The sequence below is a fragment of the Acinonyx jubatus genome, chromosome D1 (genome assembly GCF_027475565.1).
Source record: "Acinonyx jubatus isolate Ajub_Pintada_27869175 chromosome D1, VMU_Ajub_asm_v1.0, whole genome shotgun sequence".
NCBI classification, from domain to species: domain Eukaryota; kingdom Metazoa; phylum Chordata; class Mammalia; order Carnivora; family Felidae; genus Acinonyx; species Acinonyx jubatus.
The window spans coordinates 109888939-109907138 of NC_069390.1; the positions used below are offsets into that span (position 1 = coordinate 109888939).

General features: G+C 38.0%; 1 long non-coding RNA gene across 1 annotated transcript in view; it reads right to left on the reverse strand.

Annotated features, from left to right (window-relative positions):
• The window catches only part of LOC113596945 (uncharacterized), a 580975-nt gene that overhangs the window by 32348 nt on the left and 530427 nt on the right, over nucleotides 1–18200 (reverse strand). Inside the window, exon 3 of the long non-coding RNA XR_008290728.1 lies at nucleotides 3800–3869. This is a non-coding gene — a long non-coding RNA (uncharacterized LOC113596945). The remainder of the gene's footprint in view (nucleotides 1–3799; nucleotides 3870–18200) is intronic.

Consider the following 18200-nt stretch of genomic DNA (forward strand, 5'->3'; position numbering starts at 1 on the left):
GATAAGGTTCACAGTAGACCTATCCACAGAAACGTGGCAGGCCAGAAAAGAGAAGCAGGAGAGATTCAATGTGGTGAATCAGAAAAATATGCAGCCAAAAATATTCTATCCAGCAAGGCTATCATTCAAAATAGAAGGAGAGATAAAGAATTTCCCAGATAAGCAAAAACTAAAGGAGTTTGTGACCACTGACCAGCCCTGCAAGAAATTTTAAGGGAGAGACTTTGAGTGGAGGAAAAAAAAAAAGACTAAAAGCAACAAAGACTAGAAAGGACAAGAGAACATCACCAGAAACACCAACTCTATAGGTAACACAGTGTCATTAAATTCATATCTTTCAATAATCACTCTGAATATAAATGGACTAAATGCTCCAGTCAAAAGACAGAGGGTGTCATAATGGATCAAGAAAAACAACAAGATTGATGTATATGCTGCCTACAGGAGACTCATTTTAGACCTAAAGACACCTGCAGATTCAAAGTGAGGGGATGGAGAACCATCTATCATGCTAATGGATGTCAAAAGAAAGCCAGAGTAGCCATACTTATATCGAACAAACTAGATTTTATTTATTCATTTATTTTAATGTTACTTATCTTTTTTAATGTTTGTTTATTGTTAAGAGAGAGAAAGAAAATGCATGGACGGGGCAGGGGCAGAGAGAGGAGGAGACAGAAGATCTGAACTGGGCTCTGCACTGACAGCAAGAGCCCAAAGTAGGGCTCAATCTCATGAACCACAAGATCATGACCTGAGCCAAAGTCAGATGCTTAAATGACTGAGCCACCCAGGTGCCCCCTAGACAAACCAGATTTTACAACAAGGGCTGTAACAAGAGATGAAGAAGGGCATTACATCATAATTAAGGGCTCTACCTATCAAGATCTAACAATTATAAATATTTATGCCCCCAACCTGGAACACCCAAATATATAAATAAATTAATAACAAACATATAGAAGCTCACTGATAGCACTACAATGATACTAGGGAACTTTAACACCCAACTTACAACAATGGACAGATCATCTAAGCAGAAAATCAACAAGGAAACAATGGCTTTCAATGACACTCTGGATAGGGTGGACTTAACAGATATATTCAGAATATTTCATCCTAAAACAGCAGAATATACATTCTTTTTGAGTATCCAAGGAACATTCTCCAGAACAGATCACATACTGGGCCACAAATCAGCCCTCAACGACTACAAAAAGATGGAGACCATACCATGCGTATTTTCAGATCACAACACTATGAAACTTGAAATCAATGACAAGAAAAAATTTGTAAAGGCCTAAAATACATGAAGGTTAAAGAACATCCTTCTAAAGAATAAATGGGTTAACCAGAAAATTAAAGAAGAAATTAAAAATACATGGAAGCAAATGAAAATAAAAACAGGTCAGCCCAAACCCTTCGGGATTAGCAAAGACAGTCCTGATCGTTATATACATTACAGTTCAGGCCTATCTCAAGAAGCAAGAAAAGTACCAAGTAAACAACCTAATCTTACACCTAAAGGAGCTAGAAAAGGAACAGCAAATAAAGAGGAAAGCCAACAGAAGAAAGGAAATAATAAAGATTAGAGCAGAAATAAATGATACAGAAGCAAACAAAAAACAGGAGAAAACACCAGCAAAACTAAAAGTTGATTCTTTGAAAGAATTAATAAAACTGATTAATAAGACTTCTCCAAAAGAAAATAGAAAGGACCCAAAAAAAGACAAAAATCACAAATGAAAGAGGAGAGATCACAACCAACACCACAGATATACAAAGAATTATAAGAGAATACTGTGAAAAATTATATACCCACAAACCGGGCAATCTGGAAGAAGTGGACAAATTCCTAGAGACTCACAAACCACCAAAAGTGAAAGAGGAAGAAATAGAAAATCTGAACAGACCCATAACCAGCAAAGAAATTTAATCGGTAATCAAAAATCTCCCAACAAATAAGAGTCCAGGGCCAGATGGCTTCCCAGGGGAATTCTACCAAACATTTAAAGAAGAGTTGATACCTAGTCTGTTCAAACTTCCAAAAAACTAGAAATGGAAGGAGAACTTCCAAATTCATCCTATGAATCCAGCATTACCTTGATTCCAAAACCAGACAAAGACCCCACTAAAAAAGGAGAATTACTGGCCAAATCTCAACCCCCATGAAGATATATTCCAAACAGTGTGATGAGCTTTCATATTTATTTTTTCCTTGCTCTCTCCTTGCTTTGTGTGGTGTCTGACACAAGGAGCTTTACTCTAGATCTCAAGTTCCTTCAACCAATGAAAATACTATTTTTATGATAAAATTTTTTGAATTTTAACACAGTGCTGACTTTCTGGTAAATATTTGGTTGAATAACCGAACTTGTGTTAACAGGAAATAACCCAGCTACTGATGGAGAAGGCTAATTTACATACTGCAATTATTCCCATAGTAATTGTGAGCAATACCTATTTTTTTATGGTAAAACACACTAAATGTTTGAGAGTTTACACACTGGATCTATTTATACTTAATTCTCAGAACAGTCCAGTGAAACAAATATAAATCCCCACTTTACATATCAGGCTTTTGGGGCTGATTTACTTGTCTTGGGTTACATATTTTAATGGCAGAACTGGGATTAATACCCAGGTAGTTCCACATCCAGAAGGCATGCCGTTTACCAAAATAGTATCATTACTGCCCAAAGAGGAAGTAATCAGCTCGGGTAGAACAAGAACCAAAGTCGGTTGTAAACATCTCAGACATTTCATCACCTAGCTGGGAATCATGAAAGGGCTCATTTGAATTGGTAACTTCATGGAAGATACAAGAGTTTTAATGCCCCTCATTCTGAATGCTAGACGAATACTACATTAACTAGAGAGATAGATACACGTACGCATATAACCATAAAAACATTCACTGAGAAGGCTCCTCATATAACCTTTTTTGTGTCTATTTAAAATGCAGCCAATGGCATAAACCTCCAGACTCCCAGAATGGTGCTTTAAATCCCGCAGCTGTGGCATAAATAAAGTGTTGCAATACAGAAAGAGTACAGCATTCAACAATGATCACAGCAATCCATTCCTGTGCACTGTCACTCTTCCCGACGTTTCCACATGTTGGAAATTTAAAAGGTTAGAGTTTTCAGCTGGAAGGGAAATTGACACTTGTGTAGAGAGAGAACCATTGTGGTGTTTTGGAAACATGTAAGCTCAGAGCCAGTTGGATGTACCTCTGTTCAAATCTAATCTCAGCCACTCTTAGAAGCATGACTTTGGCCAAGTGGCATGCCCTCTCTGACTCATGAAACTGTTCAGTGAAATGGAAATCACAATCATGATCTTAATAAGATCAAAACTCGTTTGTAGAAAGTCCTTGCTTGGCACATAATGGATGTTCAACAAATGGCAGGCAGGCACTATTACATATCCCAAGCTACTCTTTCTTTCTGGAAACCCACCTGTTTTTATGACTGTAAACCTTGTTTTCATCCTTCACAGCCCAACAGCAATGTCTACTCCTGTTGGAATCTCAGACCTGGTCACTCCGAGAGATTTAGATACTCTGTCTGCCAATCTCACTTTTCACCTGCCTTGGAACAGCACGTGCACACTCTTGTTCACATGTGCTTACCTTTCTCATCATCCTCACTACGCTGTCAGCTCTTGAGGGCAAACACTGTCTGACTTACATTTCCATCTACATCTCAGGAGGCCCTAGTAAGATTTCTCTGTAACATCTGAATGAATAAGAAACCCAGATACCTAAACGCAGAAAATATGTTCAGGAGTTACTCACAGGTAGCAGTAGAAAATCCAACTCGTATCTCTCAAGCTTCTGCTATACTCATTGCCAGGAAACATCACCTCTGGAAAACAGCCCAAACACAAATGATAGTTAGGAAAGAAAATAAAAATAGACAAAATACTGTGTTTTATTTTCTTGGTGATTATTTGACTCCTTGCTCTTAATTACAAATCTTTGGAGGATATGAAATGTTTTAAGGCAGCTGGTAACCAATGGCTTCAAGATTGTCACCAGATACTGGAGTTCTTACTCTGTCAGTAAGTGCCATGTGCTGATGCCACACTGTGACAGTGATGTCCTGTCTCAAACAAGACAACACCATGAAGTCTGCAAGCGTCTGGTGATGCTGGCTTACACGGCACAAGAGTTTACTCTAAGTAGAGTAGAATCAGTTTGTCCACAAACTGAGTCACCAAGTAACTTACTTGAATTATGATTGGGATTTCAGTGAATCTATAGATCAAGCTGGAATAAGGCTTTAAGATAAATTTCTGTTAAGAATAATTATCATATGATGTTTTTGAAGTGAGATATAATGATACAAGAATATTCTTTGACAATTAGATAAGAGAGAGATAAAAATGCCTTCAAAAAGGGAGGTGTTCTTTTCAGTGCAAACCATTCGAAATAAAAATGTATACCAGAAAGCTACACATGATAAATTGATTCTAGTTCAGCGGCCTGGGGAAAAAACAAGGCTGCAGGCGTTCCATGTTTAAGAAATAAATTTATGAGTATTTATGCCATTAATAATTGCCTGTTCCCCTGTGGCTTCATGGCTTGTGCCAAGTCTCACTCATGACATTAACTCACACTGCCCGAGTTTGTGAAGGAGACTAGATTCAGTACAAAAGAAAGAAAGCCTTTGGGTGAGAGGTGATAGTGATGAGCATTTGGCTTAAAGACAAGTGCACTTCCTAGAGATTTGATTTCAAACCCTAGTGTCTACTCTACATTTATCTTGTTTCTGTTCAATTATAGATGGTCACAAGGCATGTTGTGAAAGATTCCCATAGACCCTAATACCATTTTCCCAAGACCCTTTAGACTGTACTTGCAGAGGAAATGTGGCCTTTTTCTAGAGCATATTTCAAAAACATAAATGGTCTTTCTGCTCTGCTCAGGCCCCTGGACGATCACCTACCTGATCGCTGTAGACAGAGGTTCACGCTTCTAGTCTAGACCACCGTTTGTAGGTGCCTTCGATATGTAGATATTTATAAATTACATACACATGTCCTATCCTACTATCATTTTATGCACAATTTTAAAATGTACAAATATGGAATTTAAGAGGATGAGTTAAAAAGCAAATACAAATAGAAATATGGAATTAAATGGCAAGAAAAATAACTAAAAAGAACATAGACGGCTTACTTGGCAACAGAGATGAAGGATGGACAGGAGGTGAAGATTACTGGCATTTTCATTAAAACTTTTTGAACTGTTTGACTTTTAAAACCATACAGGGCATTGTTTTAAAAAAAATCATATCTAAAACCCTGATGTATTTCCCCTGTGCCATAACTGTATGCTTGAACACCTCCGGATATATAAGCAATTCACTCTGGAGATGACTGGTCTAAACCACTTTGCTATTTCTCCTTTTACTCTAAGTATATTAAATTACATTCTGTGGTGAATATAGTATTTGCAAAATAAAAAATAAAACATAAACAATTGATGAAGGGTTCTGAGCTTTATTTCATTTTTATGTACCTTTATTTGTTAATAAAATATATACTTTATTGAATACCTTTTTTCCAGGCATTGAGCAAAGCACTAGAGACTCAGAAATCAACCATAAGCGGAGCTGAAAACGGAAAGACTTGAATCCTGATCCTGACCGTGCTATTAAAATATTTTGCGACATCAGATAAATTGTTTAATCTTAAGCTTCTATTTCCAAATATGGGGGCGCCTGGGTGGCTCAGTCGGTTAAGCGTCGACTTTGGCTCAGGTCACAATCTCACGGTTCAGGGGTTCAAGCCCCACACAAGGCTCTGTGCTAACAGTTCAGAGCCTGGAGCCTGCTTCAGATTCTGTGTCTCCCTCTCTCTCTGCCCCTCACCTGCTTGCTCTCTCTCTCTAAAATAAATAAACATAAAAAAATTTATTTCCAAATATGTAGGAAGAAAAGGCACAATTGAGCTGCCATATCTGCAGAACTGCCTTGAAGATCACACACGTATTGTTTCAGTTGTGGGGGCAGCTTTGGGATGAAGTGCTCCAGGCTTCTCCCTGCATGTGAGAAAAGGGACATCACCGCGAATGTGTGTAGATGAACAGATTGGGGGGGGGGGCAGGTAAAGCTAAGAAACAAGATGTACAGTGAAAGTACTAACATAAGAATAAAAATAGAACAATCCTTGAAACAAAAATGGGGAAGAATAAATGAAGCATCAAACTGAATGCAAGTGGTGAAGTCCCATGGTGTAACCCACCAGGTCAGAGGCAAGTAATCACGGGCTAGTATGACTCAGGGACAGCAAGTTATCCCATTTTCACGACAGTGCCTCATATCTTATAATTATTTGACAAGCAACAATCTTGCATGCAAAGCTGAGTATTAGGGTGTTTTCGGCATCCAACTGGCAGTTAATACTGAGTTGATACTGTAGATTCTCATCTTTGGATGACAGCAGCATACCTGCCGTGGGGCTCGGTTTCCACAGAAGACAACCGAATAAGTCACCAGTCCTTCTGCATGCTTGACATCCTAAGGAAATACCTCTGCTACCTGGAAAGTAGGTTGGTTTGGGATGGGAGGGCTGTTGACTGTAAGAGGAGCAGGCTGTTAAATAATAAAAATCCAGGATCCAATTTCCAAATACTCTCTGAAAAAAGGATTTTAAGCCTACATATTAAAAAATGTACTATCAGTGTTGGACTTGGGGTCATGAAGGTAACAGACAGTAATAACTTCAAAAGAGAATGAGGCTGGATCCCCTCCTCCACTCTGAATCTTTTTGGCTGTGTCACTAAACATTCCATATCACTGTGTTTATCCAATTGCACAACCAATCAATAGCACATCAACTTTCCACCCACTTTAATATTTCTTACATCGGCTTTTATTGAACAGTGGTAAAACTTCAAGATAAACAACTTTTTGGACTTGTTTTATGTGGATATGAGAATCTAAAAGAGAATCAAAAGTTAACCCAAAGTCCAAGAAGGAAAAGTAGAACTTGGGATTCTTAATGCAACTCAATCCAACAGATAATTCAGAATACCTATTCTGCACTTAACATTGTCATTGTTGCTTGAAGGAACACAAATATAGGAATGTTCAATTTAACATAATTCAGCAAATGTTTACTTAATGGGTACCTACTTTCCACCAGGTACTCTTTTAGATATATGAAATGCAGGGGTGAGTAAGAAATTATCTTCGGGTTCAAACACCTTGCAGTTTACTTGCAATGCATGTAAGTATCTGGGGGCTGTTATGATATAGTTGAAAAATACCCAGAGTCAGATTAAATATGTTAAGTGGCATTAAAGAAGAAAACCAAATATTTAGCATTTTTAAAGAAGGGCAATTAAATGCAGGGAGGCCATTATTACACTGAACAGATCATGAAGACAGCGCTTGAGGGGGTACAGATATTCCACATCAAATTCATAGATTGCTGGAGAGTAAGAAAGATTAAGGAAAGAAATTAGAGACAAGTACGATCATTTTTCCTGCTTAAGCAGAGGCTACCAGTACCCTGCTGATATCGCTCTGGCAGTTGCCCCTATAAGCCTATCATGCTTACTGAAAATGAATATCTGTGATTCTACACCTGAGGGATTTTATTCTGACCAGTGAAGACACCGCCTTTGTAGGCAGGACAATCCAAAAGCACCAGAGAGTTGGAATCTAGAGGCAACTCTTGGCCAGTGGGGGACAGTGACAAGTCTCTCAGCGGCAGCGCTTTGAGCGATACATCCAATCATCAACTCGGTGGAAGAGACAAATGGCCTGGATCAAGATACTCTACAGACAAATGCATATCCACTGGCTTCACTCGTTATTCAGGGTCCAAGAAGGAGCAAGATTAGAAGACTGAAGACAAAGTCATCTGGGAAAGAAGCCTATGATTGGATCTACAGGAGTGGAAAAAAGTGTGTTAACCTTTATTTCTCCCATAATGCCTACCAAAAAACATCCAGAGCAGAGAAGGTATTGAACAACTACTTGATAAGATAAGATGACTGGTCTGGCGGAGTTCAGCCAGTCTCTGCCTTTGGCCCCATTATTTTCACTGCTGGGCTGATAGACGAGGTAGTTGTGGGGACACGGATGGAGGCAGGGCACGGTCCAGTATCACGGCTCCCTCCAACCAAGTCTGAAGTAGCTAGTGTCATTGCTGAATGTCCAAACGTTGGGAACATAAACTGACATTAAGCTCCAGATGTTGTACCACTTTCTAAGACATCTACCTGTGGCGAGTTGATTATCAGAATTATCATTATAGGACCTCCCATAACATGTTTCAGCAAAGGAAGTGTGACAGTATTTAAATAATGATGAAATCCACTAGCTATACCATATACCACACTACCCAGAAGATTCCAACGTGATAAGACGTTGGAAAGCCCTTAGAGGCACAGTTGAAGTGGCATCTTGGTGATCATGCCCCATGGAAGGGAGGTGAACAATGTTGCTTTCTACCTCATAGTTAGCATTCATGGGTGAAGAAACCAAGGGGAGGAACTAAATGCACCACTTCTTGTCATAATTCTTAGTGACCCACTCTGAAATTTGTGCTTATCCCCAGAATTTTAGGCTCCCTTGGATCAGAACACTCTAAGGGGACAGACAAAATCAGACTTCCTCTTAAGTCTAAAGCCATGACTACCACCTGTTTATTCTAGATTCTTCAAACTAATAGGCAAGGAAACCATTTAATAAACTGATACGGTTAACTGATCTTGTGTGATGGCTAATTTCATGTGCCAACTTGACTGAAACACAGGTTACCCAGATATTTTGTCAAACATTATTCTGGGTATGTCTATCAGGACACTTTTGGATGGGCTTTATATTTGAATCCATAGACTAAGGGAGAATGCCCTTTCTTTTTTTTTTTTTTTTTTTTCAACGTTTATTTATTTTTGGGACAGAGAGAGACAGAGCATGAACAGGGGAGGGGCAGAGAGAGAGGAAGACACAGAATCGGAAACAGGCTCCAGGCTCCGAGCCATCAGCCCGGAGCCTGACGCGGGCCTCGAACTCACGGACCGCGAGATCGTGACCTGGCTGAAGTCGGACGCTTAACTGACTGCGCCACCCAGGCGCCCCGAGAATGCCCTTTCTAATGTGGGTAGGTCTCATCTCATCAGTTGAAGACATGAATATAACAAAAAGATTGACCTTTCTTTGAATAAAAGAGAATCTCTTCAGCTTGATTCTTAGAGCTGCTCTATTCCAGCTCTAAGACCTGCGTTTGGACTTGAACTGAAGCACTAGGTCTTAAAAGGTCTTGAGCCTCCTGGCTTTTGGACTGGAACTCACACATGAGCTCTCCAGGTCTTCAAGGCTTCAAACATGGACCAAGACCACAGCACTGGCTCTCCTGGGCTACAGCTTACTCACTGCAGACCTCCTATTTGTTTTTTTTTTTGTTTTTTTTTTCTTGAGAACCTTGACCCATACACTGATTATCACAAGGCACATGACAAAAGGTGACTGGATCTCAAGGATTTAGAGCAGCCTATCTTGCTACTGCCATGGCCAGTGTTAAACCTGATAGGAAGCAACTTAATGCAAAATAAGTTCTGAGTCAGGGTATTGGTAATGCTTTGTTATTTTAAGGCTTTTGATTTGATTTTATTTAGAAATTGTAACCGACCAGTGTCTGAAAAAAATTGGTTACAGGGCAGAGCGGAAATAATTGCAGTACAAGTGAGTTTTTCAATGGGTAATTTCTAGCAAATGTTATTCTTGCCCTGCCCACATCCCTTCAACACTTCCCTATACCTGCCTAATGCTGTGTACCACGATGTACTTCTGGATGAGAAAGTACACTTCTCACCTCCTTGCATTTTTGGTAAAACAGTCTATCCTGGTACACCTGGATGAGCTTTCGAACCACAGGCTGAGCTCAGTACACAGGGTGTGATTTATTTTGTTCATAGAAAGACTGATCAGGGAAGGGCCAACACATAAACCAAGCCAGATTTTTCCCAATTATGTCATGTGTAGTTCCTAGCAGAAGGAGGAAGTTATAATTAGAAAATAAAGAATCATGGTTAATACAGAAAGTGAGACATCGTAGATCAATGACTGAGACTGGACAGCCTTGAGGGCCAGAGGGAGGAGCCTATGCCTTATCTTATTTTAATCAACAGAGCCAAAAAGTACAAGAAGTTCAAGTGACAAAGTTTTTGTTTTTATTTTTCCTTATCTTCTGTCTCAACCCTCTCGGTTGTTATTGTGTTATTGTTATTGTTATTGTGATATACGTGCTTAGGCTTGTATCCTAAACTACACCTCATCTCACACGGTCCTCATTCTTTCCAAGCCTTTCTTCATTTTAGTCTATGATTAATTTCTCCTGCATCTTTACTTACTCTCCCTATTGTAGGCATCATTTTAATGTAATTACATGTGTCCTTACCCAAATAAGATAATTTATTCTGAAATACGTGTGAGATTATTCTATCTCCAGATGCCTACTTAAATGATTCTACAAGTGGTATTTCGTGCTGTAACTCTCAGTCTGCTTTCTTTTTCTTAATCCACCCAATGTTTGAAATTCATACGTATATTGCCTAATGTAAGTCTCCATCAACTTTTCTCAATATTCAAGCATATTCCATTATCCGGTCTCCTATCAAAGCTTCCAACAGCTTAGCATCAGAACAAATACTAGAAAGCATCACCTTGTACATGCTATCATCTGAATCTGAGACAGAGCATCTTTAGGATATAACCTGAGGTATGATGGCTGAATTATAAATTATACACATGTTTCTTTCACTTACCTACTACATGATTGATTTATAAGGTGGTTAGAACTTTCAATTCCTACCAGCTGTACCTGCAGTTTCCTAGGACTCCATATTCTGGTCAACATTTGATACTGATTTTGTAAATTTTCTATTCTAGAGAATGTGAGTGCTACATATTTGTTGTCATTTGTGTTTTTCTAATGGTTAATGAGATTGAAAATCTCATCATGCACTCTCTGGTCATTTCCAAATCTCTTTTTGTGAATTTCTTAAACACTGATTTTGTTTCTTTCTCTATTGGGTCCTCTCTAAGTCATTGGAGTAGAGCAGTTTTAATCTAGAGAGTACAATTTTAGGGAAGTTTAAATGCTGCAAATACTTTCATTGAATGTATCTCTCTAATAACTTTGTGGTACCTTTTGCTGAAGAGAATTTCTTAATTTTAATAAAGAAAGATTTATCAATTTGAATGTTTTTTTTGCTTTTACTATTAGGGTCTTAATTAATGTGTAATTTCCTACCAAGGTCAAGAGAATATCATCCTAGATTTTCTTCATTAACTTAATAGCTTTATCTTTCACAATTAGGGCTTTAATCCATCTAGAGTTTATTATTGTATATAGTATGAATTGGATCCTGCTTAGTGTCCATGACATCATTTAATAAATAAATATTCTTTCCCAGTGATCAGTAGTTGTGATACAAATACTGTCATTAAAACTGTTCCAAGTATTTACAAAATGTTGTTCTCGTGTTCAAAGTTCAAAATCACTTTTTAAAGTTCTCTCAGAAAACCTCCCTGGAATTTTGTTAGCTATTGTATTGAATTCATCTTTATTTCTTCGCAAAAACTGAAGAAGAGTTAGCAAACCAGTGTTTACAAAGTATCTACTATATGTTGTGGGTAATAATTTTATGGAACAAAATAAAAATGGGCTATTAAAAATGGAAACAAAAATCAGGGAGGTCAGGAAGATGGCAACATGGAAGGATAGTGAGCTCACCTTGTCCCACAGACACATCGAGTTAATAGCTACATCTCTACAACAAACTCTGAAAACAACTTAAACCCTGCAGGACAGATTTTCCACAGTTCATCACAGAGAGGAGGCCACATCAGTAAGAGTGAGAGGGGTATAGATGTGACTGGAAGCCAAATGTCGTGCTAGAATATCCACAAACAGGAGGGACACCACACGGAGGTATGAGGACATTAGAACCCACACCAGGAATGCCACACATGGGGGACCTGCACTGGTGCGATGATTCCCCATAATTTCTGGCTTTGAAAATCAATAGGGCATAGCTTTGCAAGGTTTACAATCAGCAAGGCTTACTTCTGCGAACTTTAAAGATCAGTGGGCTTAGCTCCGGGAGAGACAAAAGGCAAGAGGAAACTGAATCGCCCTGCTTAAAGAGACAGCATAATAAACAACCCTGCAGAGACAAAGCATAGACACAGTAGTTTAAAAAGCACCTGGGGTATATGGGAAAGAGATTTCTTTACAAATCCCTGAGGGGGTGGTGGGCAGGGATCTTTGGGAGAATCCTCCAAGAACAAAGTGCTGGTAGTCACCATTTCTATTTCCCTGCTGCAGCATAGTCAGACACTTGCAAGAACCAGTGTGAACACCCTCCAACTATATTCTAGCACTGTGTACCCCGCCCCTGTGTTCCTCTGTGAATCTGCCCCATCCAACCCACCCCATGCAGCAGCATCCCTCCAAAGCAGTCTCTTCCCTGAGCCACCCTACAAGCAACCCCATCAAGGACTGGCACCACTCCAAAGTGACTCCTGACCTGGGGAGAGGGAAAGATAACCACACACGTCACTGCGCCTGCAGTCCCAGAGCCAAACCTTATAGCTGGCTACACAGGGACAGCACACCGCTAATAAGAGCAGCTGTAGCCCTGGCTGATGGACCGAGGACAGGCATCTGGTCTGATGCCAGCTCCACCAACCAACGGAAGCCTCTCAGAGGCAGCACAGGGAGAGTGCCTTGTCTACTAGTGAACCACAGCCCCAGCAGACCGACTGAGGGCAGTTTGTCCAACAACAAACTCCTGGTGACGTGAGCTAGGCCCTTTAACAGCACAGGGACAAAGTCCTGCCTGTTACACCCACAAGAGGCAAAGTGGGCCAATGCAGCCAACTGGGCCAAAGGCAACACAGCTTGGCCACAGCAGGGCACATGCAATGTACACAGGAGGCAATGTTGCAGTACCTGTTCCTGGTGAACAGGGGACACCCCACTGCAGGGCACTAACTCTTCTTCATGGGGCCACTGCGTTCAAGAGCAGGAGACATAGTTGACTTCCCGAATACATAGTAACAAACACAGAGAGTCAGACAAAATGAGGAGACAGTGGCATATATTCCAAATGAAAAACCAGGACAAAATTACAGCTGAATGAAATGAATATGCCTGATAAAGAATTCAAAGTAATGGTCACAAAGATACTCACTAGACTGGAGACAAGAGGCGAGGATCTCAGTGAGATATTCAGCAGAGATAGAAAATATAAAAACAAACCAGTTAGAGATGAAAAACTCCATAACTGAAATAAAAATACACTAGAGAGAATCAGTAGCAGATCAGAGGAGACAGAATAGATCAGGGACCTGGAAGACAGGCTAATGGAAAGCAACCACGCCAAACGGCAAAAACCAAAAATCATAACAAGAAATGAGAATCAGTTATGGGAACTTAGTGGCATCATCAACTGTAATAATACTGACAGTGTAGGAGTCCCAGAAGGACTAGAGAGAGAGAAGGAGGAGAAAATTTATTTGAAGAAGTAATATCCTAAATCTCCCCTTAATCTGGAAAACAAAATAGTCTTCCAGATCCAGGAGTCATAGAAATCCCCAACAAAATCAACCCAAAGAAGCCCACACCACATAGTATTAAAATGGCAAAAAGGTAGTGAGAAGGAAAGAATTTTTAAAACAGCAAGAGAAAAGCAAGCAATTATATTTAAAGGAAACTCCATAAGGCTGTCAGGTGATTTTTCAGCAGAAACTTTGCAGGCCAAAAGAGAGAGGCATCATATGTTCAAAGTACTGAAAAGAAAAAAAAAAAACCTGCAACCAAGAATATTCAAAGTTTTCATTCAGAATAGAAGTGAGGTAAAGTGTTTCCCAGAGAAATAAAAGTTACAGGATTTCATCACCACTAATCCAGCCTTACAAGAAATGCTATAGAGAATTCTTTGGTTGGAAAAAAAAAGCCATAACTAGGAGTAAGAAAATGACAAAAGAAAAAAATTTCACAGGTAAATGCAAACATAGAATAGAGACAGTAGATTAATCACTTATAAATTGTATACAGTTTAAATCCCAAAAGCAGTAAAATCAATTAAACCTACACAAGTCAACCAAGAGATTTAAAAATGAAAACCTGTAAATTATGACATCAGATCCATAAAAAAATGGAGGGAGTAAAAATTCAAAGCTTTTAGAATGTGTTCAAACTTCAGCAGCCAACAACTTCTATATGATACGATGTTATATATAAACTCAATGGTAACTACAAATCAAAAACCTATAATATATACACATACATAATAAATAGTACAGGAATCCAAACTTCATAAATAAAAAACATAATAATCCATAAGGGAAAAGGGCAAGAGAAGAAAGGAATAGAGCAGAACTACAAAGACAACCATACAGAAGTAACAAAATTGCAACAAGTACATGCCTAACAATAATTGATTTAAATGTAAATGTACTAAATGCTCTAATGAAAATACATGGGGTGCCTAAATGGATAAAAAAGCAAGACCCATCTGTATGCTGCCTACAAGAGACTCACTTCAGACCTAAAGACACCTGCAGGCTGAAAGTGAAGGGATGGAAAATATTTAACATTCAAATAAAAGAAAAATCAAGCAAACACACAAAACAAAAAGAAAGGCGGGGTAGTAATACTCATATAGGACAAAACAGAATTTAAGACAGAGTGTTGCACGAGACAAAAAAAGGACCTACATAACGATAATGAGCAAAATCCAACAAGAGAATATAGTAATTATAAATATCTATGTACCCAACAAGAGAGCACCTAAATACATAAAGCAACTATTAAGCATAATAAAGGGAGAAATTGACACTGATACAATAATGGTAGGAGATTTTAACACCCCATATACATCAATGAATAAATAATCCAGACAAAAATTTACAAGAAAACAGTGGCTTAGGATGACACATTACACTAGATGGACCTAACATATATTCAGAACATTCCATACAAAAACAGCAGAATACACATTATTTTCAAGTGCACACAGAACATTTTCCAGGATAAATACACGTTAGGCTTCAAAACAAGTTGCAATAAATTTAAAAAGACTGAAACCGTATATGCATCTTTCCTGACCATAAGAGTCTGAAAATAGAAATTAACCACAAGAAAAAAATTGCAAAAGAATGCAAACACATGGAGGTTAAATAACATGTTACTAAACAATAAGTAGGTCAATCAAGAAATTAAAGAGGAAATTAACAAATGGACATGGAGACAAATGGAAATGAAAACACAACAATCCAAAGTCTTTGGGATGCAGGAAAAGCTGTTTGAGGAGAGGGGTCTACACCAATACAGGCCTACGTTAAGACACAAAGTAACAAAAATATCAAATAAATAACCTAACTTTACACCTAAAGGAGATAGAAAGAGGAGAACAAGCAAAGCCCAAAGCCAGCACAAGGAAGGAAATAATACTGATTAGCACAAAAATAAGTGAAACAGAGACACAATAGAACAGATGAATGAAACCAAGGGCTGATTCTTTAAAAAGATAAACAAAATGGGTAAACCTTTACCCAGGTTCATCAAGAAGGAAAGAGACAGAACTCAAACAAGTAAAATCAGATCCAAGGAGGAGAAATAATGACCGACACCACAGAAATACAAAGGGTTATAAGAGAATTTTTGAAAAATTATATGCCAACAAATTAGACAACCTAGAAGAAATGAATAAATTCCTAGGAACATATAATGTTCTAAAATTGAATCAGGAAGGAATAAAATATTTGAACAGACCAATTACTTGCAATGAAATTGCATCAGTAATTAAAAACTCCCAATACAAAAGTTTAGGACCAGATGGCTTCACATATGAATTATTCCCAACATTTAAAGAGGAGTTAAGATGTATTCTTCTCAAACTATTCCAAAAAACAGAAGAGGAAAAAAGCTTCCAAATTCATTCTATGAGACCAGCATTAACCTGATAACAACCCTCCCCCAAAAAAATACAACAAAAAAGAAAACTACCAATATCTCTGATGAACATAGATGCAAAAATCTCCAATAAAATGTTAGCAAACCAAAATCAGCAATACATTTTTAACATTCACTGTGATCAAGTGAGATTTATTCCACAGATGTAAGTATGGCTCAATATTTAGAAATCAATCAACCTGATACATCACATAAACAAGAGTAAAAATAAAAAACATGTGATCATCTCAGTGGATGTAGAAAAAGTATTTGATGAAGTACAATATCATTTCATGATAACAGCTCTCAATAGCGTGGGTTTAGAAGGAAAGTATTTCAACATAATAAAAGTCATATATGAAAAACCCACAGTGAACACCATACTCAATGGTGAAAAATTGAGAGCTTTGTCTCTAAGATTAGAAACAAGACAAAGATGTCTGTTCTCACCACTTTTATTCAATATAGTAGTGGAAGTCCTTGCTGCAGCAATCAGACAAGACAACGAAATAAAAGGCATCCAGATTGGTAAGGAAGAAGTAAAACTGTCACTATCTGCAGATGACATGATACTATATAGAGAAAACCCTAAAGTCTCCACCAAAAAACTATTAGAACTCACAAGTGAGTTCAGTAAGGTTGCAGGATACAAAATTAATATAGAGCAATCTTTTGCATTTCTATATGCTAATAATGAAGTAGCAGAAAGAGAAATTAATAATCCTATTTACAATTGAACCAAAAATAACAAAATGAAGATGACACCAAAAAATGGGAAGATATTCCATGCTCATGAATTGGAAAAACTAACAATGTTAAAATGTTTATATTACCCAAAACAATGTACACATTTAAAGCAATCCCTATAAAAAAATACTAGCAGCATTTTTCACAGAGCCAGAAATAATACTAAAATTTGTGCAGAACTACAAACGACCCTAAATAGCCAAAGCAATCTTCAGAAAGAAAAGAACAAGTCTGGAGGTATCACAATCTCAAATTTTAAGATATACTACAAAGCTATAGTAGTCACAACAGTATGGTACTGGCACAAACATAGACACATAAATCAATGGAACACAGAGCCCAGAAATAAAAAGGTCAATTAAATTTATTACAAAGGATGCAAAGAAACACAAAGGGTAAAAAGAGTATCTCTTCAATAAAAGGTGTTGGGAAAACTGGACAGCAACATGCAAAAGAATGAAACTAAAATAAAATGAATTAAAGACATAAACATGAGACCTGAAAGCATAAAAATCCTAGAAGAGAAGAAAGAGTGATTTCTCTGACAGTGGCTACAGGAACATTTTTCTAGATGTATCTCCTCAGGCAAGGGAAACCAAAGCAAAAATAAACTATTGGGACTACACGAAAGTAATAAGCTTTTGCAAAGCAAAGGCAACAAAACAAAACAAAACAAAACATTCCTACTGAATGGAATAAGTTATTTACAAATGATATATCCAATAAGGGGTTAATATCCAAAATATAGAGAGAATTTATACAACTCAACACACACACACACACACACACACACACACACACACACACACGAACCTAATCCAATTAAAAATGGGCAGAGGACATGAATGGACACTTTCCTAAAGAAGACATCCAGATGGCCAACAGACACATGAGAAGATACTCAACATCACTTGTTATCATGGAAATACAAATAAAAACCAAGTGAGATACCACCTTACACCTGTCAGAATGGCCAGGATCAAAAAGACAAGAAATAACAAGTGTTGGCAAACATGCGGACAAAAAGGAACCCTTGTGTACTGTTGGTGGGAATGCAAGTTTATAGGTATAGTCACTAAGGAGAACAGTATGGAGGTTCCTCAAAAACCTAAAAATAGAAACATCATATAATACAGTAATTCCACTATTGGGCATCTACCCAAAGAAAACAAAAGCAATAATTTGAGAAGACATATGCACCCTGGTGTTTACTGTAGCATTATTTACAACAGCCAAGATATACAAGGAGCCTGAGTGTCCAGTGACAGATGAATGGATAAAGAAGAAGTGGTATATATATATATATATATATATATATATATATATACATATATATATACACACACACACACATACACACACACACACACACACACACACACACACAAAGATGCACAGATACACACAATGGAAACTTACTCAGCCATGAAAAACAAAAACAATGAGATCTTACCATTTGCAACAACATG